General features: G+C 39.4%; 1 long non-coding RNA gene across 1 annotated transcript in view; it reads right to left on the reverse strand.

The window, feature by feature from the left end:
• The window catches only part of LOC138445574 (uncharacterized), a 32,055-nt gene that overhangs the window by 740 nt on the left and 5,031 nt on the right, over window positions 1-26,284 (reverse strand). Inside the window, exons 2-4 of the long non-coding RNA XR_011258924.1 lie at window positions 25,116-25,251; window positions 20,967-21,103; window positions 8,102-8,166 (exon numbers count right to left, since the gene is read on the reverse strand). This is a non-coding gene — a long non-coding RNA (uncharacterized lncRNA). The remainder of the gene's footprint in view (window positions 1-8,101; window positions 8,167-20,966; window positions 21,104-25,115; window positions 25,252-26,284) is intronic.

The raw sequence follows: 26,284 nt of genomic DNA on the forward strand, positions 1-26,284 counted from the left end.
CATTTCGCTGGGTACGATTATTTTCATTTCTGTGGACAAGGGTCTTTTGCATTTTCATCAGTTTCTACAAGTACAGAGCTGTATAATAGCTTAGACAATGAAAGGCAGAGATAACCCAGAAATGTGCACTAAATAAGACACTGACTAGTGTTTTTTTTATTCAAATTTCAAAGTCTTTACTGCAAATGTTCATAAAAGACTTTGTTTACTAAGGTAAAAGTATTTATGTCTACAAATATTTCCAAAACTCCCATAGGACTTTTACCGAACATCACCTAACTGACCACTTTCTTAGACACTCTCAGCTATACTATTGATTCTTATATATGTCTTGCCTTACTACAGCTCCTTGTTTTAATTGCATCCTATTCATCACATTGAATAAGATGAGGGAGGCATTCCTGCACCTATGACCCTGGTGTCAGCCAAACACACAACGTGACACTGGGCAGATGGCTCAAGAGTAATTTCTTAGTCACATTTGCTTTCAGCCAGGGGAGAGGGACATTGTGCCATCCTGCATTACACAGGGCTGCACTCAGTAACAGAGCAAACAGTCAGGGCCATGGGGGGCAGGCTTTGTAGAGTCAAGAGGATGAGGTGCCCTGGGGTTCCCACAGAAGGATGTGACTGGTTTGTTTGACTAAATCCACAGAGGATGAGATGGTTGTATGGCATCGCTGACTCAATGGACATGAGTTTGAGTAAACTCCGGGAGCTGGTGATGGACAGGGAGGCCTGGCGTGCTGCAGTCCATGGGGTCGCAAAGAGTCAGACATGGCTGAGCAACGGAAATGAACTGAACTGGCTAGCAAAGAACTTAAACCCATTATACAGGGACCAGCAAGAACTATCCCAGGTTTGTTTGCTCAGGAGGGTTGATTGGCTAGGGGATATTTTCTGCTGGGTTGAGTAGGGATGGAAATGCGTTAGCCCATTCGAGGTCATCTGCCTTTACCCATTTAACAGTGAGCCTTCATCTCAGGGCTGATGTCACACTTCTCTAGAGTAACAACCAAATATAGCCATCAAATAAACAGTTTCTTGACCTCCTACTATGTGCCAGGTGTGCTTCCAGGCTCTGGATATGCAGCAATGGAATAATAAAGATCCCTTCTATACATGCCAGGAAGAGTCGATACGCAAATATAAAATACTTCGTATGATAGAGTGAAAAGAGCAATGAAGGAATTGTAAGCAGGAGATGGAGAAATGGAGCAAAGGTGGATGGAGGTGGGACAATGCCTTGGAAATTTTAACTGTGGTGATGGGAAACCTCAGGCAAAAATGACATCTGAGCTAAGAACTTGCGAGCCAGGACAGTGTGTGCTGAGGGAGCCTGGAGATGGAGAGACCAGCGACATTTAGCAGAAAGATGCGTTTGTGTTCACGGGTCCAGGATGACTTGAAGAGTGAGCTGGGGCAGGAGTGAAAGGAGATGAAGACACAGAGGTTGGAGCAGGAACGGGATAGGGCTTTCTAGCCTTTGATTTTTGCTGAAAGAGTTGGGAGCCCATTGAAGGAATTAGGACCGATTGACTGGTTTCTCTCTTTCATCTTTCGGAAGAAGTACTGAGAATACAAAGACTGCTCAATAGATTATCATCAGATCATTGCAAAGGAGGCAACCCCTTCCTTCACTGCTTTCCATGATTGTCAACCATGTTCACAATTAGAGGTAGGTGCCTTCTCCCCTAAAACACACACTCACTGCAGGAAAATGGGCACTCAGAGAATACAGTGTACATAATGTTGAGTTTTTGAGGCAATTCCTATGTCTTCCCTGATCACATCTCCTAGCATATCTGGGTCTTCTGCCACAGAAAGCAGAGGGAAAGGAGACACTCACACACTTATCAAGAGATATAGTCTTCCCCTACTCTTGCAAATTCTAGAATTTCCTGCAGCTCTCTCCTACAGGCCAAGAAATGTTTGAACTTTAATGCATTAAACATATTTCAACTAGCTTTACTTCTTCATAAATTTGGTTTATGTGATGGAAATATATTTCAAACTATATAACAGTTTTAAATTTTTGCTAGGATGGACTCAACATATTTTCTTCTATGAACAAGTCTACATATAAAAACAGCACATGTTTTACATTCTGAGATCAGAAACTTGACTGCGCATAGTGCAGTTTGACAGACAAGACTCATAACTTTGTCCACTCATGCCTTTCCTGAATAAATAAATATCTATCACTGACACAATCTCCCCATTTTCCTCTTCTCCCTCCTTGGCCATAGGTGTGATGCTTACACCATGAGTGTTAGAGAGAGAGGTTGGTATATATAATACAGTGAAGAGTTGGAGATGACGAGAAAATTGGAGGACTCACTTCAGCTTCTGCAGAAGAAGTGAGTCATTCTGAGTCCAGAAGCTGATGGTTTGGTTTTAACCAGATTAAACAGCACTTGTCATCAAGATTCAATTCAACCACAACTCGATCCTGAGAGCCTACTTCCTCTCATCCCTTCCAGAACCGACCATGCACTCAATGGGCCATTATTGTCATTCTGTATAAGGCACTCTGTAAGTGCAGTCTCTTTTTCCTATTAGACTAGAGGCAATTTAAGGATAGAGACCACAACTTTGTCATCCCTTTATCCTGAACACAGAGCCCAATGTCTCATACATGAAGGATTCAAGAAATATTGTAGATGGTTCCATACTGTCAGATTCACAAGGTGTGGTGCTGTAACATGAGAGAATGGCACCTGGTTCCACTGCATGATTTCAGGAAGGTCATGGGCTTCCTATGGCATCACTGACTCGATGGACATGAGTTTGCGCAAGCTCCAGGAGTTGCTGATGGACAGGGAAGCTTGGCATGCTGCAGTCCGTGGGGTTGCAAAGAGTCAGATGCAACTGTGCAACTCAACGGACTGATGGGCTTCCCTGATATCTCAGTTGCTAAAGTATCCGCCTGCAATGCAGGAGACTCCGGTTTGATTTCTGGGTCAGGAAGATCTGCTGGAGAAGAGAGAGCCTTCCCACTCCAGTATTCTTGGGCTTCGCTTGTGGCTCAGCTGGTAAAGAATCTGCCTGCAATGCGAGAGACCTGGGTTCGGTCCCTGGGTTGGGATGATTCCCTGGAGAAGGGAAAGGCTACCCACTCCAGTATTCTAGCCTGGAGAATTCCATTGACTGGATAGTCTATTGGGTTGCAAAGAGTGACTTTCACTCCACTCCATTCTTTTTCAGAGACAGCATCATTACGAAACAAAGCCACTATGGGCAGTGGAGTTTGGCGGTATTTCTTTGGTGCAAACTCTTGCTTTGTGTGCAAGAAATCAGCTTACTGATTCTTTTTTTAGTAATTCTCATGCAACCACCATCTCAGATGGCAAAGAATCTGCCTGGGTTCAATCCCTGGGACTGGAAGATCCCCTGGAGAAGGATATGGCAACCCACTCCTGGATAATTCCATGGACAGAGGAGCCTGAAGGGCTACAGTCCATGAGGTCACAAAAAAGTCAAACACAACTGAGTGGCTACACTGTCAGTATCACTTTTCTTTTTTCATGCAACCACTATACGTAATCAAGGGGGAAATCGTGACTGATGAAACATCCAAATGGTCATACCACGAAACAGGACTCAGGTAAACTATAATCTATTTTTATCAGAGTATTGGGTGCCTGCTCAGAGGGCAGCATGACACTGCTGGGATTATTATGATATTCAATATTCAATAGTGTTTTTTCTTCCTCGTGCATGTCCGGGGTGAGGAGTTGGGCTTCATGTTCTGGAGCAGAGCCCTAAGGGAGAACTGCTCAGGGAAGCACACGTGGCAACTTCAGGGCCATCGAGAGGGGAGACCACAGGGTCCTCTGACTGACCCACAGAGACTAACAGCGATTCTTTAAAGTGTTTCCCACCCTGCATTATAAATACCCTCCTATACCCTCCAGGGCTTCATTGATTCTGCCAAATGTGATAGCTTCAGGCATGGGGAGAGCTAGATGGTGGAAGTAGCCAGTGAAAGAGCACGGATGGCTGGTGGGATGCCACTCGGGGGCACTTTCGGTCGGGAACTGACCATCAGAAATCAGAATAGCTTTGTGCAAAGTCGGGACCCTGAAGGATGCTCATTCATGTTGGAGAACAGCCCCCAGCTGTCTTCTTCAAGCAAGCTGGAGACCCAGCTGGTTCTTTGTCCAAAGAAAGGAGGCATCCTGGCAAATGGGAGACGTTGAGGTTACAGACAGATGGCTTCTCTCAAAGAAAGTTTTGGGTAATACTTAAATAGGCACAGCATCTCTTCTAAGGGACAGAAGGTTTCAGGGAAGGTCCTACAGGTAGTCAGTCCTCTGTCTTTACTCCTAGATGGAATCAAGGGCCTCCTGGACCAATTTTGGCTCCATGGGCCTGTGCATTCTCAGAGAAGCCCCACATCGAGTCTGAAGGGCAGGCAAATGAGAAAGCCATGGGAACATGGGACACCAGAGGAAGGGGAAGAGAGATGAGGGGATGGACACTCCCTAGGGGAGAAAGAGACAATTGTTCAGGGCACTCTTGATGGCTCGGATTAAGGTTGAGTCAGTAGGTGCCACTGGCACGGATGCCAACAAGGGGGACAGAGACTGGCACCCCTAGTGGCCAGGCTGGCTGGACATCTGCAGCTGGTCCTGCACACTCTAGATAGCCCTCTGCATTGGCCCTGATGTCACTACGCTCACGGGGGCATCAGAGGTCCTGTGTCCTCGTGGGCAGCATCCTGTCTGGGGGAAGGGGTTTTCTGAAGATGGAATTCTGCATCTCTGGTGAGGAATTCCCCACTTGGACAGCCTCCTTCGCCCACTTATGCCTCCCGCCTCCCTTTCCTAAGTATAATCGCTCTTTGGAATTCTGTGGGCGGCAGGGGTTTTCTCCCCAGCTCCTGTGCTCAACGATGTGGAAAGTGAAGGACTAAGAACTAGGACGCCTTCTTTTCGTGAGCATTTTGATGAAAGGACAAGTGAGAGTCACAGATCTTCAAGCAGGTGGCAGAGGAGTCTGGAAAGCCTTATTTATCACCAGGAGTAACTCCTTTCTGGACCATCCCAAAAGATTGGCATGGGCCCAACAGCCCAGTTGGGAGAGAATCCTGTTTATAGAATAAGCGAGGTGGTGGGTAGCTTTAACAGCATTTCTCTCCCTCCTCTAAGCCCCAGATCTGTCCCTCTAACACCAGTGTCCTCTTTGCCATTTCTCTCTTTCATTAAATGCCTTTGAAGTGGTGGATTACTTTTTTTTTTTTCCTGACTTTGAAAATCCTTCTGGCTAGTGGATTTCAGAAATGCAAGTGCATTAAACTTTTCCCTCCTCTTTTGAATTAATACTATACTCTAGGTTTTTTTTTTCTTTCCATTTTGGGGGACCAACTACTGTGTTGTTTTATATTACATTCTCATTTCAGAACTGTTTGAAAATGGAACTCATGCCATGCACGTGAATATTTTGCCTCCTCTTGGCTGATTTAATCAGCATGGATACCATTATTCATGCAACTGCATGAATAATTTATTTCACTGTTGTAAAAGTTTAATAAAAGTTTTCTTGTCTTTATCAAATTCCATGTTACTCTTTGTTCATTTTATAGCAGCAGCATAATCAGAATATAAAGCAGTGAATGGCTTGGACTGCAGCCTTGAAACTCGGGTCAATTTTATTGCAGTTTTACCTATGATTAAATATGATTTAATACATGGAGGAAATATAGTACCTCTTTAGATCTAAGCATGACCAGCTCTAACCTGTCAGCAACACTTTAAAGTTAGACAAGATTTGGAATCTCATTGTTACAGCTGAGATGCCAGCCTCATTTGTACCATTTGACAAACAATGTGGTTTTTGTGCGTGCACATGTTTGCACATGGGCATGCCTAGTATGGTCTTCTGCTACTGCTGCTGAGTCACTTCTGTCGTACCCCTCTCTTTGTGACCACATGGACTGTAGCCCTCTGGGCTCCTCTGTCTGTGGGATTTTCCAGGCAAGAATACTGGAGGGGGTTGCCATTTTCTCCTCCACGGGGTCTTCTCAACCCAGGGACTGAACTCACATCTCCTATGTCTCCTGCACTGCAAGCAGATTCTTTTCCACTGAGCCGCCAGGGAAGTCCATAGTATAATGATGAATAATGATTGATGATGAATTCCTAATCCAGACAAGTGCTATTTCTTCACATAAATAGAGACACTGAAAACAAAGTTTTGTTAAGAATGATTTGTTCCCCTAAATCTCCAAGTTATCCACTTTTACACAGTGAAATGACTCTATTGATTAAATGTACCTTACTATTTATGTATGTATCTTTAATGTAGTATGTCAGACCTTATAAACAAGAGCCATCAACATTTATATCTACATGTAAGTCAAGTCACATTATTATGAAATTTTGAGTGCTGAAATTGCAAGCACACTCTCTTCTTACCATCGGGCATTACATAGCTGAAAGGTAGAAATTAGCTCAAGAGGGCTATGAAGAATCCAGGGACTTTATCTTGTAAAAGACAGAAGCCTATAATGACATATGATTTAACTACAGAGTATAAAGGGTTACTCATAACTCAGAAAGTGTTCACTTGCTGACACAGATCCACAATCGCTTATTTTAAACTCTTGAAGTCAGGATGAGTTTCATAAATCAGAATTTGGGGGATTTTAGAGAAGTAATAAAATACATCTACTACGTATAATGTAACATCACGCATGTGGCTGAGAGCAGCCCTCTAGAATAAAATGTTTAGTATTTCTTCAAGGAAAATTATAAATGCTCATTTTATATGGGTTAATTAATGACTGGAAATATTTTGTGTCCATTTAGATCAGATTTGGTTGCCAAATGAGCTCAGATCAGTTCAGGTTTTACTATAAATTGTCTGGTTGGGCTCTTTGACACTGTAGAATGGTGCCTACATATCAGTAAACATCTCTAAGTGCCTGCCTGCTCTGGATTCTCTGTTAGATGCCCTGCTTAAGTCAAGTATGACATAGTCTCTTCTTCCAAGGAGTCTAGCTGATGAGTTGCTTAAGCAAACTGATATTTACGTGTGTGCTTTGGATACCAAAGGGAAAATGAGAAGGACCATCTAGATGATACTGGGGATTCAGGGAAAATTCCTAAAGAATTTGTCATCTCTAATCTCACCAGAAATACTTTCATGAATAAATATATATATATATATATTTTACACACTTCCTGAAGAATTGTACTTCTATACCTGCTTTGGGAACCAAGCAATCAACACAGCATAAAATGGTAAACCTCAAAGATTCCCCATGGGTAAAAGTGAACTTTTACTAGATTATGCCACAGTAAGAAACTATTTCTATATTTCAGTGGTTTACAACATAAACAGCTTATTTCTTGTCCATGTTACATGTAGATTGTTCCATGTGTTTTCTCTTCCCTGGGATGCAGACTGAATGATCAGTTCTTACCTGGAACATTGCTACTCTTTGAGAAAATGAAAGTCAGTTCTTGGCTGAATTATGCAATGACTCTCAACATATCTGCCAGAACTGGCACATGGCATTGCTATTCATAATTCACTGGCCAAACCAAGTCACATGGTAAGACCTGATATCAAGGAAGCATAATCTCCCAACATGGATGTCCCATAAAAGCACCCTGTAACATCATACAGCAAATGTTGACATTAATACCATCTACCCAATGACTTCCTCATTCTATCATACATATTCTTCATTGACCAGCCACCCTGTCTCCTCAAGTCAACAGCAAGTGTCTCTCTATTGAACAAGTGGTGAGTCAATTCCCTCAACTAGTGAAAGGGCCTTTCGTACCAGATGGAAAATGTATCTTGTGTAGTGAAAGTAGTTTGGAAAGATGTAGGTTGATGAGAGACAAGAGTTAAGAGCTTAGAAGAGGTATTGGCCAACAAAGGACAACTGGGCCTTTGGAAATGGGTAAAAAGTTCAACAACAACAACACCCAAGCAACAGCAAAAGAGACCAAACATTTCTGGAATCATATATTAAACTATTTCAATCATTTAACTAAAATATAGAACATTTCCACATAGAGCTATCATTGAATGAATGCACTGTGATCATTCAGAAAGATTCATCAGTGAAAATTCATATACGTACTTGATAACCTAGAAACATTTGTTTCCAATCATGTATCCACTGCATTAGGAGCATAGAATAAGATGCTGCAAAGATAGAAGATAGAGGATTAAGCATTTGTTTTCAAGATCAACACATGATAATTTAATTATTTTTTGTTTGTGGAACATACAGTGATCCCTGGAGGAAAGAAGAGCAACTTCATAAAAGACAATAAAACTAGTAAATATGCTGCACTCTATCTCACACTCTTAAACACAGTATCCTGTTTTGGTCTTCCTATGATCACAGAATTGTAAGAATTGTAGAGGTCCCAGAAAAGAGGAACAAAAAAAGTATTAATGGTGTCCAAATGTGTGTATATAACATATTACATGATATTATATATAGTAAGTGAATGTCTAAGGCTATATACAAAGATTATATTCCTATATTTATGAAGAAAGCTATCTGTAAGTTATAATTTTTAAAAATATTGCTTCAAGACACAATCAAAAGAAATGGAATTTAGTTGAATCTTGAAGATCTTGAAGCATTAGTCATACACATACGTATTTGGTTACAGCAATTTCCTATAAATATTATTTAAATATTACTGAAATTAAATAATCTCATAATTCAATGTGTTGAATTCAACAATTCAATAATTGTTACACATTTCTATTTTTAATTTGATGAATAATTTCAACTATGGCCCTTGTTTGCAATCATCAGAAATGACTATTTAAAACAGAAAATGAACTAATTGTAAGGATATAGATGTTTCAGGTTAAAACGCATACATACAGCCATGAGACCACTGTTCCCACTCTAACAGAACAAAGTAGACAATTATAAAATCATGATTTGTTTTTTTTTCCATTAAAAAACTGAAGATTAAAAGGTATACATATTGATTCAAGTCTAAATGTAGTAGAGCAAGAGACCTACACAATATTGTAACAAATGTCCCCCAATAAAAGTGTATCTGGTACAGGATGCTCGGGGCTGGTACACTGGGATGTCCCAGAGGGATGGTATGGGGAGGGAGGTGGGAGAGGGGTTCAGGATGGGGAACACGTGTACACCCTTGGCAGATTCATGTTGACGTATGGCAAAACCAATACAATATTGTAAAGTAATTAGCCTCCGATTAAAATAAATAAAATGTTTTTAAAGTGTATCTGGGAGAGTGTTACTGCTACTGCTGCTAAGCTGCTTCAGTCATGTCCAACTCTGTGCAACCCCACAGATGGCAGTCCACCAGGCTCCCCCATTTCTGGGATTCTCTAGGCAAGAACACTGAAGTGGGTTGCCATTTCCTTCTCCAATGCATGAAAGTGAAAAGTGAAAGTGAAGTCACTCAGTCGTGCCCGACCCTCAGTGACCACATGGACCGCAGCCTTCCAGGTTCCTCCGACCATGGGATTTTCCAGGCAAGAGTACTGGAGTGGGTTGCCATTGCCTTCTCTGTCTGGGAGAGTAGGTAGGGATAAATTGGAAGATTGAGGTTGATATATACAGGCTGGTGGTGGTGGTTTAGTTGCTAAGTCATGTCTGACTCTTGCGACCCCATAGACTGTAGCCTGCCTGGCTCCTCTGTCCATGGGATTCTCCAGGCAAAAATACTGGAGTGGGTTGCCATTTCCTTCTCCAGTACACAGGCTGCTGCTGCTGCTGCTGCTGCTGCTGCTGCTGCTGCTGCTGCTGCTGCTGCTGCTGCTGCTGCTGCTGCTGCTGCTGCTGCTGCTGAGTCACTTCAGTCATATATGGGAGAGTTGGACTATAAAGAAAGCTAAGCACCAAAGAATTAATACTTTTGAACTGGAAAAGACTTTTGAGGCTCCCTTGGACTGTAAGGAGATCAAACCAGTCGATCCTAAAGGAAATCAGTCCTGAATATTCATTGGAAGGACTGATGCTGAAGCTGAAACTCCAATAATTTGGCCACCTAATGTGAAGAACTGACTCACTGAAAAAGACTCTGATGCTAGGAAAGAGTGAAGGTAGGTGGAGAAAGGGATGAGGATGAGATGGTTGAATGACATTACCAACTCTATGGATGAGTTTGAGGAAGCTCCAGAAGTTGGTGATGGACAGGGAAGCCTAGAGTGCTGCAGTCCATGGGGTCACAAAGAGTTGGACACAACTGAGCAACTGAACAGATGGATATATAAAATAGATAATTAATAAGGACCACTGAATGGAACAGGGAACTCAATTCATAGTTTGTAATGGCCTATATGGGAAAAGAATCTTAAAAAGAGTGGATGTATGTATATGTACAACTGATTCACTTTGCTGTACACCTTAAACTAACAGAACATTGTCAATCAGGTCTACTCAAATGAAAAAATTTTAAAGAGAAAGAACAGAGATGAAGGAATCATGTGCCTGAATTTAGACTATACTACAAAAGTACAGTACTCAAAATATATGGTACTGGCACAAAAAAACAGAAATATAATTCAATGGAATAGGAAAGAAAGCCCAGAAATAAATCCATGTCATTGTGATCAATTAACCTACTACATAGGAAGCAGGAATGTACAACAGAGAATATATAGTTTCTTCAATGAGTGGTGCTAGGAAGCTTGGACAGCTCATATAAAAAAATCAAACTGTACTGCTTTCTCACGTCATATGCAAAAAGAAACTCAAAATAGATTAAAGTCTAAATGTAAGACCTAAAATCATAAAACTCTTAGAAGAAAACATAGGTACTATGTTCTTTGGCATCTTAGCAATATTTTTTTGAACATGTCTCCTTAGGCTAGGGAAACAAAAGCAAAAAAAAAAAGAAAATTAATGGCACTATATCAAATTAAAAAGCTTTTTCACAACAAAGGAAACTATCAATGAAATAAAAAGGTAATCTACTGAATGGGAGAAGATATTTGCAAACAATATATTTGATAAGGGGGTAATAGTACTTTGGCCACCTCATGTGAAGAGTTGACTCATGGGAAAAGACTCTGATGCTGAGAGGGATTGGGGGCAGGAGAAGGGGATGACAGAGGATGAGATGGCTGGATGGCAGCACTGACTCAATGGACGTGAGTCTGAGTGAACTCCGGGAGTTGGTGATGGACAGGGAGGCCTGGCGTGCTGCGATTCATGGGGTCGCAAAGGGTTGGACACGACTGAGCGACTGAACTGAATATCAAAATATACAAATGACATACATCTCAACATCAGAAGCAAACAACTGATCTTAAAAATAGACAATTTTTTTTTTCAAAGAAGGCATGCAAATGACCAGCAGACACATAAAAAGATGCTCAATATCACTGATCATCAGGGAAATGCAATTCAAAACCACAGTGAGATACTATCTCACATCTGTCAGATTTGGTTATCATCAAAAAGACAAGAAACAACAACTATTAGCTGGGATGTAAGCAGAAGGGAATCCTTATGCAATGCTGATGAGATTGTAAATTGGGGCAGCCACTATGAAAAATAGTATTGTGGTTCCTCAAAAATAAAAATGGAGCTGCCATATGAATCAGCAGTTGTACTCTTTGGTATTTGCCCAAAGAATATAAAAACACTAATTTGAAATTTTTTAAAAAAACTAAACACATATAAATGAAATAAATTTCAGAAAGGCAAGAGCCCTTCCTAATACAGAAAATCTTTAAAATGCTGGAAAAAAAATGTCAATTTGGAATTCTATACCTTACAAAACTAGCCTTCAAAGTTAAGGTGAAATAAAGATCTTTTCAGACAGATGAAACCTGAGAGATCTGGCTCTAGTAGAAGGCCATTTTAAAAATTTCTGGAAGACATTCTTTAGTCTACATGGATCAGAAGAGATTCAGTGAAAATAGGTGACACAGCTCAGGTAGTATGGTCATCTTTTATTCCTTAATCAGGTGTTCAGTTTCTACAGGCTCAGTAGTAAACCAAGAGTTGTTTTTTCACCCCCCATGGGAAGAAGAGCACACTGAGGAAGGCTCTGTGACTTTTCTCCAGCCTCTCTCTTCTGCTTTTTCTGTGAGATCTTTACATACATCCTGATCTACCATAAACATTTCAAGTATCATCAGATCAACTGATTCTGAGTCAAATGGCGGAACTGCTTTCAATGAAGCCTGACTTAGACAAAGACTCTTTTCTCTAGAACATATTTCTTGCAAATATGTCTCAAAATATATTGTGGAAATTAAAGTTGAAGCAAAAAAAAAGTGAATTATATGAATTCTATCATCATGAATATATCATCCTCTGAAATAGTACAGTACTTACATTTAACAAACAACTTGCTCTGATAGGATTTCCCAGGTGGCGCTAGTGGTAAAGAACTCACCTGCCAATGCAGGAGATGTAAGAAAGCGGGCTCAATCCCTGGGTCGGGAGGATCCCCTGGAAGAGGAAATGACAACCCACTCCAGTATTCTTGCCTGGAGAATTCCATGGACAGAGAAGCCTGGCAGGCTTCAGTCCATGAGGTTGCAAAGAGTCAAACATGACTGAAGCAACTTAGCATGCATTCACATAGTTGAAGCAAATAAAATATGTATGATGAATTATATCATTCTCTGATATAGTACAGTAATTACTTTTGACAAATAACCTGTTCTGATCATTTATTGCTGATTAACAAACCACCTACCCTAAAATTTAGTGATTTAAAACTGCAATGGTCATTTATTTTTACTTACAAAACTTCAATTTCCATGTCCCTGTGAGATAGGACAGTTCACCTTTGTTCCACACAATGTCAGCTGGAGTTGCTTGTTTAGTGCAAAACAATGTACTCAAGGTCAAAACTGTTAAGCGACAGCTGTTAGCCGGAGACTTAGTTGGGGTAGTTGGTTGGGGGTCTTAATCCCCCTCCAGTGACCCTCTCCATGTGGCTGCTTGGGCTTCTCCATGCCTGTTAGCTCAGTTTCAAGAGCAAAATTCCTGTAATACAGAACATGAAAACTGCCTCTCTCTTAAAATCTGGTCCTGGAAATAGTCACAGCATCATTTGCACTATGTTCTATTGCTCAAAAAGTTACCAAACCCACCCAGAGTCCAAGGACAGGGCAAAAACTTCTCCTTTTAATGGGAAAAGCACCAACAAAATTCAAGACTATCTTCAATACACAATATATCATCTACACTTTCACATCCTCATAGCACTTCATAGTTTACAAAACAATTTATCATGTTTCTCATTTGATTTTCACAAATGCCATTCATGAAGAAAGGATAGAAATATTTATCCCAAGTTTACATAAGAAACTGAAGTTCAGAGATATTGACTATCTCAGTTTTCAAATACCAAGTCTAGATTTGTTATTATCTTCATTATAATGTGCAAAAGACTTCTATTTCAGGCTCAGTGTGTACTAGGAACCCCACATCTCTATTTTCTTATGGATAATGAATCTGTCATGCAACCCCAGAATCAGGTGATCCTAAAATTGAATAAAAATGCTTCAACCTCACTAGCACCATCCTGGAAGAGTCTGGAGACTTTCTTGCCATAAATCATCCTTCTTTGTTTTGTTGGCTTTGACTGTGGATATTCAACTTGTCTCAAAGACACCAAATATTTCCTTTTATCAGGTGAAGTTGCTCAGTCGTGTCCGATTCTTTGTGACCCCTTGGACTGTAGCCTATCAGGCTCCTCCGTCCATGGGATTTTCCAGGCAAGAGTGCTGGAGTGGATTGCCATTTCCTTCTCCAGGGGATCTTCCCGTCTCAGGAATCGAACCAAGTTCTCCTGCATTGCAGGCAGACGCTTTACCGTCTGAGCCACAGGGAAGCCTCCATCCCAATTCTTTCCTTCACTGTGAAACCTCCTCCAGCTGCCACTCAAGCCCCTGTATCCATTCTCTGAACAAAGTCCCCACATCACTTATTACTGTACAACTCTTGGTGTTTATCATACTCTATTACACATGACATGTTTGAGTACACGTCTAGCCTCTAAAATTTAAGAACTTGGAGAACAGAAGGTGTAAAACAGTGACTCATATTTGTTTCTCACTGCTTCCAGGGTCCAGTGTGGTAGTTTATATATCTCAACAACTCCACAAATACCTGTTAGAAGACATAGATAAGCAACTTTTAAAAAGTGTACTGCAAATTGTCTACATAAGTATTGAAACTCCGTATTGTATTGGCTCTAAATTAGTTTTTCTAGCATTTCATTAGGAAAAACTTGTCCTTGGTTATCTATGATTTAGTTCCCTATTTAGCATATCCAGCCCAATGATAACTTTCAAATGTTCATACATTTTATTTAAATCCCATTTCAGTTTTTGAAACTAAGTTCAGGTTTAAATAGTTAAATACGCAGTCATTCAGCAGAAACTGATCACTGAGATACCATTTAATAATCTGTGCCTTTATTTTGTTTAATGGAAAAAAATAGAATTCCATTACATAAATATGGCTTATTTTCAGTTGTAAAAACTCATGAGTGGGTTATATGGGAATACCTTTCATGAACATAAAGCAAATTTTTCTGCTTTCCTCTGATATACCTGAATTAGAGCTGTAGAAAACCATGCCTTTAAGTTAAAAACACATTTTAAAAAGGATAATTCCTTGGAGAATGGGTGTGAGATGGCAGGTACCCTCCAGGGTGGCGTTAGTTTAGGTTGCACTGACCATGTAACAGATTAGCCACCAATGCTTGGTGGTATAACACAGGTTTATTCCTTACTCATCTAACTTTCACATGTGGGTGCTTCTAGTCCCAGGGACCTGGGGACCCAATCTCATCCTCTTTCAGCATATGACTCTCAAAGTTCATCTGGAAATCAAGAAGATAACAAAAAAGATTATGTAAGGCAATCAAATCTAATCTTTAAAAAATGGATTATCACTTCTTTTGTTCCCTCAACTATTAAGTAATAAACTAACTGCTGAACATTAACCACTAGGCTCTAAATTTAAAGATTTTGGTTGAAATAAAAAGCTACTAATGGATATTAATGGCAGCATAGTTTATGGGCTGACATATAATTGTTCATATAATTCTCTTTGTATCTCTGCCCCTAGGAAAATCTTGTAGCTCTACTAAGTAACAGATTGCATTTTTCTTTTGTCATTCTAAAAGGCAGAATTAAGATTTTCTGTTGAAATCAATTTTATTGTGTTCTATAAAATGATTTTTCTGCCAAATTAAAGATTTGATTTATTTTTAATAATTCCATTTAAAACTTAGAGTTTTCAAAATGAGATGTAATTCATGAGAAAATTAACTTGAATTATGTCTTAAAATGACTCCATCACAGTCACTCAGGTAGCTTCATCTTAATTCAATGCCTGTGACTTCAATTACAAAAAAAACAGATACTGCTATATCATTCCATAAAATATATAATGGAGACTTTTAGTCAAGACAGTGGCATAACTTTATGTTGTTACACTCCTCTGCTCCAAATACATGCCAATAATATGATTTTAATTTTTTAAAGAAATGCAAAAAATAATACCAGGTTTAAAAATATGATGTGATAAACAATTCTGGAGTTCATAGGCAGCAGAAATACAAATTGATGAGCCAGACAAAATTACATGCCTGCTCATTTCTCAGGTTAGAAGCAGGCAGCGTTCAGTAGGAGTTTGCTCCTGAATGATACCAGACATTAGAAGAAGCCAGTGGCTGTAGTGGGTCTGCCTTCTTCTCTGATAAATAGAGACTCAGAATATGCTACCTATCTTCATCTGCAGCTAAGTATTAATATCACCTGTCAGGGGAGCCTAAAGGCAGAAAGAGTGTTGAGATTACACAAACTATTCTTCTCTTTTGGTTTCTGGATGCACAAGCATCCCACAGTCATCAGGAAGGAAATAATCATCAGCCAAACTGTGAGATTGATGTCTGCGCAGCAGAGTTGGGATCCAATGTTGGGGACCAAGAGAAAACTGAAAGAGAGCGGAGACAGTGAGAGAAAGAGAGAGAGTAAGAGCGAAAAAAGGGAAAAACAATACATACCAAACTAAAACATTTCCACTGAAAATGAGCTTATAACCCCTAGTTTAAAAGTACCTGAAGAAGAAAAAACAAGATATGTGAAGAAACACAATTCTAAGTCTACCAGATGAAATTAATAGTTGTAAAATAGTTTGACAAAAACTTTTTAAAGGTATATTTAAGATGACTCAAACAGGAGAAAAAAAAATGAGGTCCTATTTATTCATTGAAAGCAGAGGTCTGCAAACTTTTTTTGGTAAAGTGCCACTAAGTAAATTTTTTTGGCTTTGCTTGCTCTTCTGTCTTTTCTGTACCTACTCAAGTCTGTTTTTACAGCAAGAAAGAAGCCATGGATAATACACAAATGAATGAGTGAGACTGTGTTTCAATAAAACTATATTTATAGAAATAGCTGCTGCTGCTAAATCGCTTCAGTCGTGTCCGACTCTGTCTGACCCCATAGACGGCAGCCCACTAAGCTCCCCGTCCCTGGAATTTTCCAGGCAAGAACATGGAGTGGTTTGCCATTTCCTTCTCCAATGCATGAAAGTGAAAAGTGAAAGTGAAGTCGTAGTCGCTCAGTCATGTCTGACTCTTTGTGACCCCATGGACTGCAGCCTACCGGGCTCCTCCGTCCATAGGAATTTCCAGGCAAGAGTACTGGAGTGGGGTGCCATCACCTTCTCTGATAGAAATAGCAGTAAGCTAGGTAGAGACTGAATCATAGTTGCAGACTCCTGATTTAAGGAAACATGAAACTATGAAACCAAAACAGGCAGAACTATGATAGGAACTGGCAGATATGAAAAAGGAAAGAGTTAGAAACCTTGAACTAAAAATATGATCATTAACATAAAATAATGATCAAAAAAGAATTAGCAAACTGTTCGTAAAAAACAAAGCAAAAAAAAAAGATACAGTTCTAAAAACCATTAAGATTTTTGTTAAATTTGGGTGGAAGATGAAAACATTACATACATTTTAGAACTTACCAGGAAAATAAGGATCATTAAACAGGTATGTTTAAAACACATTTAAGGAAAACTATTAAAATAATAAGAATACATTTTATAGCTTCCAAAGCAGCAGAGGGAGACAAAAGGTATAGAGTCAATAGGACAAGGAGCAAACATCCTATTTTATGTAGACACAATACATAATTGTGTACATGATTGCATTTCACTGCCCATTTAAATTCAAAAGTGACCATGTAACTCCTTTTGGTCAGTGAGATGGGGGTGGAAGTGGCTAGTGTCACTTGCAACTCAAAGAAATGTAGTGCTGGGCATATTCTCTCTTCTCTGCCTCTTCTACAGGAACACATGTCCAGATGGAGGCTGCATAGGTCTGAGTTTCAGTGAGTTAATTAGCCATCCCACCATCATCCTATAGAATGAGTGAGAAATAACCTTGATTTGGAGCAACAAATTTGGGACTTTGTTATCCAGTATCACAAGATTCTTCTGAATGATAGGCTTTAGCAGTCCACAAAAGGGGAAGGTACAAGGAAAAGAGAAAGCTTGGCAAACAGAAAATAATGCAATCATAAGACTGAAGGCAAAAGGACAAAAGGGTGGCAGAGGATGTGATGGTTAGACAGCATCACCAAACCAATAGACATGAATTTGAGCAAACTCCAGGAGATAGTGAAAGAAGCCTGGTGTACTGCAATCCATGAGGTCACAAAGAGTCAAACGACTTGGCAACTGAAAACAAGACTAAATCTATTATAAACCACAATAAATATATCACACTCATTTGTTAAAAAAAAGAGCTGGACTGAATTTAGAATCATATGATTCTTAATAACAGGATTTAAAAGCACATAGGCAGATGAATGGATAAGAAAGTTGTGGTACATATACACAATGGAGTATTACTCAGCCATTAAAAAGAATACATTTGAATCAGTTCTAATGAGGTGGATGAAACTGGAGCCTATTATACAGAGTGAAGTAAGCCAGAAAGAAAAACACCAATACAGTATACTAATGCATATATATGGAATTTAGAAAGATGGCAATGATGACCCTGTATGCAAGACAGCAAAAAAGGCACAGATGTGTATAGCGGACTTTTGGACTCAGAGAGAGAGGGAGAGGGTGACATGATTTGGGAGAATGGCATTGAAACATGTATACTATCAGGTAAGAATTGAATCGCCAGTCTATGTCCAATGCAGGATACAGCATGCTTGGGGCTGGGGCAGGGGGATGACCCAGAGAGATGTTATGGGGAGGGAGGTGGGAGGGGGGTTCATGTTTGGGAACGCATGTACATCCGTGGTGGATTCATGTCAATGTATGGCAAAACCAATACAGAATTGTAAAGTAAAATAAAGTAAAAATAAAAAAAATAAAAATTCAAAAAAAAAAAAAAAAGCACATAGGTACACTGTTCATTGAATGGTTTGCCTTGGAGACGAACAGAGATCATTCTGTCATTTTTGAGACTGCATTCAAGTACTGCATTTCGGACTCTTTTGTTGACCATGATGGCTACTCCATTTTTTCTGAGGGATTCCTTCCTGCAGTAGTAGATATAACGGTCATCGGAGTTAAATTCACCCATTCCAGTCCATTTTAGTTCACTGATTCCTAGAATGCCAACATTCACTCTTGCCATCTCTTGTTTGACCACTTCCAATTTGCCTTGATTCATGGACCTGACATTGCAGGTTCCTATGCAATATTGCTCTTTACAGCATCGGACCTTGCTTCTATCACCAGTCACATCCACAACTGGGTATTGTTTTTGCTTTGGCTCCATCCCTTCATTCTTTCTGGAGTTATTTCTCCACTGATCTCCAGTAGCATATTGTGCACCTAATGACCTGGGGAGTTCCTCTTTCAGTATCCTATCATTTTGCCTTTTCATACTGTTCATGGGGTTCTCAAGGCAAGAATACTGAAGTGGCTTGCCATTCCCTTCTCCAGTGGACCACATTCTGTCAGTTTTCATTCCAAATCCAAAGAAAGGCAATGTAAAAGAATGCTCAAACTACCGCACAGTTGCACTCATCTCACATGCTAGTAAAGTAATGCTCAAAATTCTCCAAGCCAGGCTTCAGCAATACGTGAACCGTGAACTCCCTGATGTTCAAGTTGGTTTTAGACAAGGCAGAGGAACCAGAGATCAAATTGCCAACATCCACTGGATCATGGAAAAAGCAAGAGAGTTCCAGAAAAACATCTATTTCTGCTTTATTGATTATGCCAAAGCTTTTGACTGTGTGGATCACAATAAACTGTGGAAAATTCTGAGGTGGGAATACCAGACCACCTAACATGCCTCTTGAGAAATCTGTATGCAGGTCAGGAAGCAACAGTTAGAACTGGACATGGAACAACAGACTGGTTCCAAATAGGCAAAGGAGTACGTCAAGGCTGTATATTGTCACCCTGCTTATTTAACTTGTATGCAGAGTACATCACGAGAAACACTGGACTGGAAGAAACACAAGCTGCAATCAAGATTGCCGGGAGAAATATCAATAACCTCAGATATGCAGATGACACCACCCTTATGGCAGAAAGTGAAGAGGAGCTAAAAAGCCTCTTGATAAAAGTGAAAGAGGAGAGTGAAAAAGTTGGCTTAAAGCTCAACATTCAGAAAACGAAGATCATGGCATCTGGTCCCATCACTTCATGGCAAATAGATGGGGAAACAGTAGAAACAGTGTCAGACTTTTTTTTTGGGGGGGGGGCTCCAAAATCACTGCAGATGGTGATTGCAGCCATGAAATTAAAAGACCCTTACTCTTTGGAAGAAAAGTTATGACCAACCTAGATAGTATATTCAAAAGCAGAGACATTACTTTGCCGACTAAGGCCCATCTAGTCAAGGCTGTGGTTTTTCCTGTGGTCATGTATGGATGCGAGAGTTGGACTGTGAAGAAGTTTGAGTGCTGAAGAATTGATGCTTTTGAACTGTGGTGTTGGAAAAGACTCTTGAGAGTCCCTTGGACTGCGAGGAGATCCAACCAGTCCATTCTAAAGGAGATCAGCCCTGGGATTTCTTTGGAAGGAATGATGCTAAAGCTGAAACTCCAGTACTTTGGCCACCTCATGCGAAGAGTTGACTCACTGGAAAAGACTCTGATGCTGGAAGGGATTGGGGGCAGGAGGAGAAGGGGACGACAGAGGAAGAGATGGCTGGATGGCATCACAGACTTGATGGACGTGAGTCTGAGTGAACTCCGGGAGATGGTGATGGACAGGGAGGCCTGGCGTTTTGCGATTCATGTGTCACAAAGAGTCGGACACAACTGAGCGACTGAACGGAACTGAACACTGTTCATTAGTTCGAGTATTCAAGCAGACACAAAGATAAGGTTAAACATGTAGGAGGTTCATTGGATAAACGCCTGTACAAAAAGGTGAAGGTGCGAAAAGAGGGGAGTCTTCCAACTGTGATGCATGTCTGAATTCTGTATAGGACAGGGAGCAGGAAGGACCTAGTAGGAGAGTCTAATGTACAGTGCAATTCCAGGAAATTCATTTCAGTTCAGTCGCTCAGTCGTGTCCAACGCTTTGAAACCCCACGAATCGCAGAACGCCAGGCCTCCTTGTCCATCACCAACTCCCAGAGTTCACTCAAACTCACATCCATCGAGTCAGTGATGCCATCCGGACATGTCATCCTCTGTCGTCCCCTTCTCCTCCTGCCCCCAATCCCTCCCAGCATCAGTCTTTTCCAATGAGTCAACTCATCGTATGAGGTGGCCAAAGTACTGGAGTTTCAGCTTTAGCATCATTCCTTCCAAAGAAATCCCAGGGCTGATCTCCTTCAGAATGGACTGGTTGGATCTCCTTGCAGTCCAAGGGACTCTCAAAAGTCTTCTCCAACACCACAGTTCAAAAGCATTAATTCTTCAGTGCTCAGCTTTCTTCACAGTCCAACTCTCACAATATGTGACACTAATTGAGGATCCCTGAGTTAAAGCCATCTGGTTAAAGAGCCCTACATGTCAGAGAAAGGCACCTGCTGTAGTTCTCCTGATCTGCTCTGTCTTTGACTGGGAGTGGCCAATGGGAAGCCCGGTTCATCATGACTTGGTGGTGGATCCAGAGGAGCAGCCACTGGAGCATCTGGTTGATCACATTTCCTGATTCGGAGACCTAAACCATATGTTTCCATGGTTACCAAAACCAGAAAGTTACATATAAAGGGGTGGGAAATTTCTATCAAAAAAAACCTAAGCAAAAGAAAGCAACATACAAATATTGATATCTTTTAAAAAAGAATATGTATATTAGAATAGTTGAAGGCTAAAGCATTCGAGGGACTTCCCAGGTAAGTGGTGGTAAAAGAATCCAAAACTGCCAATGTAGGAGATGCAAGAGATGCTGGTTCATCGCTGGTTCAGGAAGGAGGAAATGGCAACCCACTCCAGTATTCTTGCCTGGAGAATCCCATATATAGAGGTGCCTGGTGAACCCCAGTACATTGGATCACAAAAAGTCAAACATGACTGAGCAACTGAGCATGGACTCAAGGGCATTTAAAGAACAAAAGAAAGAAACTACTCACTAATAGCTTCAAAAGGAGCCCTGGTGGCTTTGCACTGTGTCAGCTCAGCTAAACTGAAGCTAGACTTCTTGGAATACCTGTGTTCCTTCTCATATTCCTCTCTGTTTCTATTTGAAGGTTGGTGTCAGTAGAAATTTACATGAGACTGGGGAGGCAGAAGTTGTAATACTCACCTTTGTGTGCAGCAGCACCCAGGACATCCCTGGGCCCAAGCTCCTCTGACTTCTGCACCCATGTCCACCGTTCTGGGCATAGAGAACCAGCTTCCCCTATAGGTCACCTTCATCACCCAAGGCCAAGGCTTGCAGACAGTGAGATACAGACATGGGTTCCAGCTTGTGCCTGCTGGGTTGCTATTTATCCTTGCTTTGCCCACTTCCTGGCCATCTCCCTTCCCAGCTTTTGCCCTCAGGCTCTGCAGCAGATGCAAAGCAGCACAGAACTTGAACCACAGTCCACGGTTCCATTCGGTCAATACTCCTGCACCAAATCCCTCCTTCAACATTCCTCACAGTGGTTCTGAGTCTCTGACCTTGCCCTAGCTGATAGACCAGAATCATCAGAGACAATGAGACTATTAAGAATTACAGAGTGAAGTAAGCCAGAAAGGAGAACACCAATACAGTATATTAACACGTATATATGGAATTTAGAAAGATGGTAAGGATGACCCTATACGCGAGACAGCAAAAGAGACACAGAAGAACAGTCTTTTGGACTCTGTGGGAGAAGATGAGGGTGGGATGATCTGAGAGAGTAACATTGAAACATGTATATTATCATATGTGAAATAGATCGCCAGTCCAGGTTCGATGCATGAGACAGGGTGCTCAGGGCTGGTGCCCTGGGATGACCCTGAAGGATGGGATTGGGAGGGAGGTGGGAGGGGGGTTCAGGATGGGGAACACATGTACACCCATGGCTGATTCATGTCAATGTATGGTAAAAACCACTACAATATTTAAAAAAAAATTAGCCTCCAATTAAATTAATTAATTAATTTTTAAAAATATATTTTAAAAAATTGTTAAATTCATGGTAGAATTTAATACATTTCTATGAGAAGTTGAAAAATCAAGCAGACAAAAAACAAATAAATATATGAAAGATTTAAAAATCAATATTAACAATATTGATCTAATATGTTTATAATATATATAGTATATAATATACATGCTTTATATACATATTAGAGATATATATGCCCAGAAAATAAAAAAAGAAATTTTCCATAGATAAGAAGAATATTGCCTACAAAGTTTCAATAAGCTGTAAAGAAATCATAATATATACATGTTTCTGTATCAAAATTATTGACTAAAAATATAGCAAAATATTTATGTGTGAGTGGAAACTATAAACTGCTAAATAATCTTTGAAACAAAGAAGTCACAATTGAAACTACAAAATATTTAGAGTGATTTTTCTACATGCCATATATAAAAATACATGCAATAAAACTAAAGTACATTTACAGTAATTATGCATACATCTTAAAAACAAAACAAAATGAAAATAAATTTTCTAATAGGCACCAAGTATTCAGCTCAAAAAAAAAAAAAACTAAAAAGGAATGATAAAGTAAACCTATAGAAGTAAAAGAAAAGAAATAATAAAAATAAGGGGGAAATAAATAAATGCAAAGCTAAGAAAAATAGAGTGCATCAAGCATACCAGGTCGAACCTTCAGAAATACCATTCAAAACCAAAGAAAGAGAGGTGATGTGGCACACAGTATTAAATTAAAAGAGGACGAATTACAGATACTAGAAGGATCCTAAAAAGTCAGAGCTTGCACAATTTTGGGCAAATAAAATTTGTAATTTTGATGAACTGGATAATATTAACTAAGCCACTTCAGTGTTGTCTGACTTTTTGTGACCCTACAGACTGTAACCTGCCAGGCTCCTCTATCCATGGGATTCCCCAAGCAGAAATACTGGAGTGGGCTGCCATGCCCTCCTCCAGGGCCTCTTCCCAACCCAGGGATCGAACCCATGTCTCTTACATTTCTTGCACTGGCAGACGCGTTCTTTATAATTTAGCACCACCTGGGAAGTTCCAGTATAAATCACTAAAACTCAAGATGAAATGGAAAACCACAATAAGGCAATGAACCTTACAGAAACTGGATTATTAATAGATTACTTGTTAGATTCCACAGCAAATCTAAGACCCAGCTGGCTTTCAAGGTAAACCTGACTCTAAGGAAAAACTTATTGTTTTATATTAACTGTTGCAGAAAATGACATGACAATAACAAAAAAGAAATAGTCAGTAATACCAAGGAATATACAAGGAAAGTATAGACTAATCTCACTTATAAACATAGACACTAAAACATTAAATAAAATGTAAGCAAGTATAAATAAGCTATTAAAAATTAATGTCATGAACAAGAAAAGTTTGCCACAAGTATAAGATGGTTCAGCCTCAGAAAATCTATTATTTACACACCATAGTAACAAGTAAAGGAGAAAAATAATAAAGTAGATGCTAAAAGTATAATAAATTGTTCAAAATTACATTTATAATTTAAAACTCTTAGTAAACTCAAAAAAAGAAAGCTATTTCCTTAATGAAGAATATCTGTGAAAAACTTAAAACAACCATTATCTTTAACTGTAAACATCTAAAGGCACTATTTTAAATAAAAAATAAAATAAAGATGACTATCATTGTATTGTTGCTTGGAGAATCCCATGGATAGAGGAGTCTGGTGGGCTGCAGTCTGAGGGGTCACAAAGAGTCAGACATGACTGAGTGACTATCACTACTACTACTACTATCATTGCCATTTTACTTAACATTTTACTTTTACTGGAAATTCTAACTAGTGCACTAAGATAAGTAAAAGAAATAAAATCTACAAGTATTATAAAGAAAGATATGACTATCTTTATTTAGAGGTGAACTAACTGCATGGAAAATCCATAAAAATATACAACTTATTTAAAATATTGATAAATCAAGAAAGCTCACTGGTTGTGATATCCATACAATATCACAAAATCAATAGCAGTTCAGTGTGCTAACTGAGGAGACTGGCATGCTGCAGTCCATGAGGTTGCAAAGAGTCAGACATGACTTAGCAACTGAACAACAACAAATGCTAATAATCACTTTGAAAATATAAAAAAAGAAACAAGATTCAACTCAAAATATCTTCCAAACCTGATGCTAAGATTCTAGTCAACAATTTAAAATACCTTCCAAACCTGATGCTAAGATTCTAGCCAACAAAATACGGATGGAGAGACTCAAAAATATGAATTTTAAATTTTGCTAATCTATCAAATTTTGCTAATCTATCAACCTATCAAATTAATCTATCAATTCAGTTTGATTATAGTCAAAACTTTTACATATTTTTAAAGAATTTGACACAGCTATCCTAAAATTTACTTGGAAAATTGAAATGGTCTAGACAATTCTGAAAATAAGCATTAAACAGTAACTTGTCCTATGATATAGAATTTCCTTTGTAGTTGTAAATGAAACAGTAATGTATTAGGATAGGGAAAGGCAAATCAACAAAGGATACAGAAAACAAAATTTAGAAACAGACCCAGACATATATCAAAAAGTATTATGTAATACCTGTGTCCTTACAAATTAGTCAGGAACAATGAATTATCCAACAAATGGTCCAGGGAGAATTGGTTTTCCTTATGTGGGGAATATCAGATATCCATTCCTACTATACACACCAACAAATATCAAGTTCAATAAATACCTAAAAGTGAGAATTAAAACTTTTAGGGAAAAAAAAATCTTAAAGAAAAAACCACAAAACTTTATGATTTTGAAGAAAAGGAGAATTGCTTAAATGACACTCAATGAACCAAAATCCTTAAAAGAAAAGATTGATAAACATGCCTACATTAAAAATAAAACATTAGACATGTCCCAAGACAAACAGCATGGGGTCGCAAAGAGTCGGACCCGACTGAGCGATTGAACTGAACTGAACTGAAGACAAACGGAATGAAAATCAAAGTCCAGACTGGAATAAGAAATCTGCAAATGCTTTGAAATGTGATTTTCAGTTTGAAAAAAATTAATTCACAGCATAGTTGATCTATTTTTTGTATTTAAATTAAGAATAGCTGAAATTGACCTGTGGGCACTGCATCTTTACATGACTAATTTTCTAAATGTTCTAGTTTCTGAGCCTAATAATCATTTAGAAAACTTAAAATCCTAATTAGTTTAAGTCAAAGATGTCCGTTGTCATGTTTCCACGGTTGAAAAAATTTATACGGTGTTACCCAAAGTGATTCCTGTTGCTTTTGAAGTACTCAATAAATGTCAGTGAAATGAAATACGAGGGCTTAGCTCTTCTGGGGTCAGTGCATCAGTGACAGCCTGGGAGCTCTGTTCCATTCGGAATCAAGTCAGAGTCCTCACGGGAGTCCAGTGTGTGTTTTGGCCCACATTATCCAAAATGTACCTTCTAGAAACATTTTCTTTCCTAACCCTGATCCTTAAGTATTTGTCATAGACAATTTTTCCAGACCAGTAGGGAGGATTTTTTTTTTTTTAATTAACTGGAGAATGGTGATGTTGGAAGCATGGGGAGTCTAAATTACTAGCACTTTTACCTTCCATTCCTGAGACCATCTGGTTGAAATATGCTGAAGGGAAAAGCAGCATATGGTTTATTTCTCTCCTTAGAAATTTCAATTTAGTAGGGACATCTTGGTAGGAGTTTGAAATGGAGAAATGGTATCTGAAGAAACCTGAGAGACATTTTTCTATTAAATTCC

This window comes from Ovis canadensis, chromosome 9 (genome assembly GCF_042477335.2).
Source record: "Ovis canadensis isolate MfBH-ARS-UI-01 breed Bighorn chromosome 9, ARS-UI_OviCan_v2, whole genome shotgun sequence".
Classification (NCBI taxonomy): Eukaryota; Metazoa; Chordata; class Mammalia; order Artiodactyla; family Bovidae; genus Ovis; species Ovis canadensis.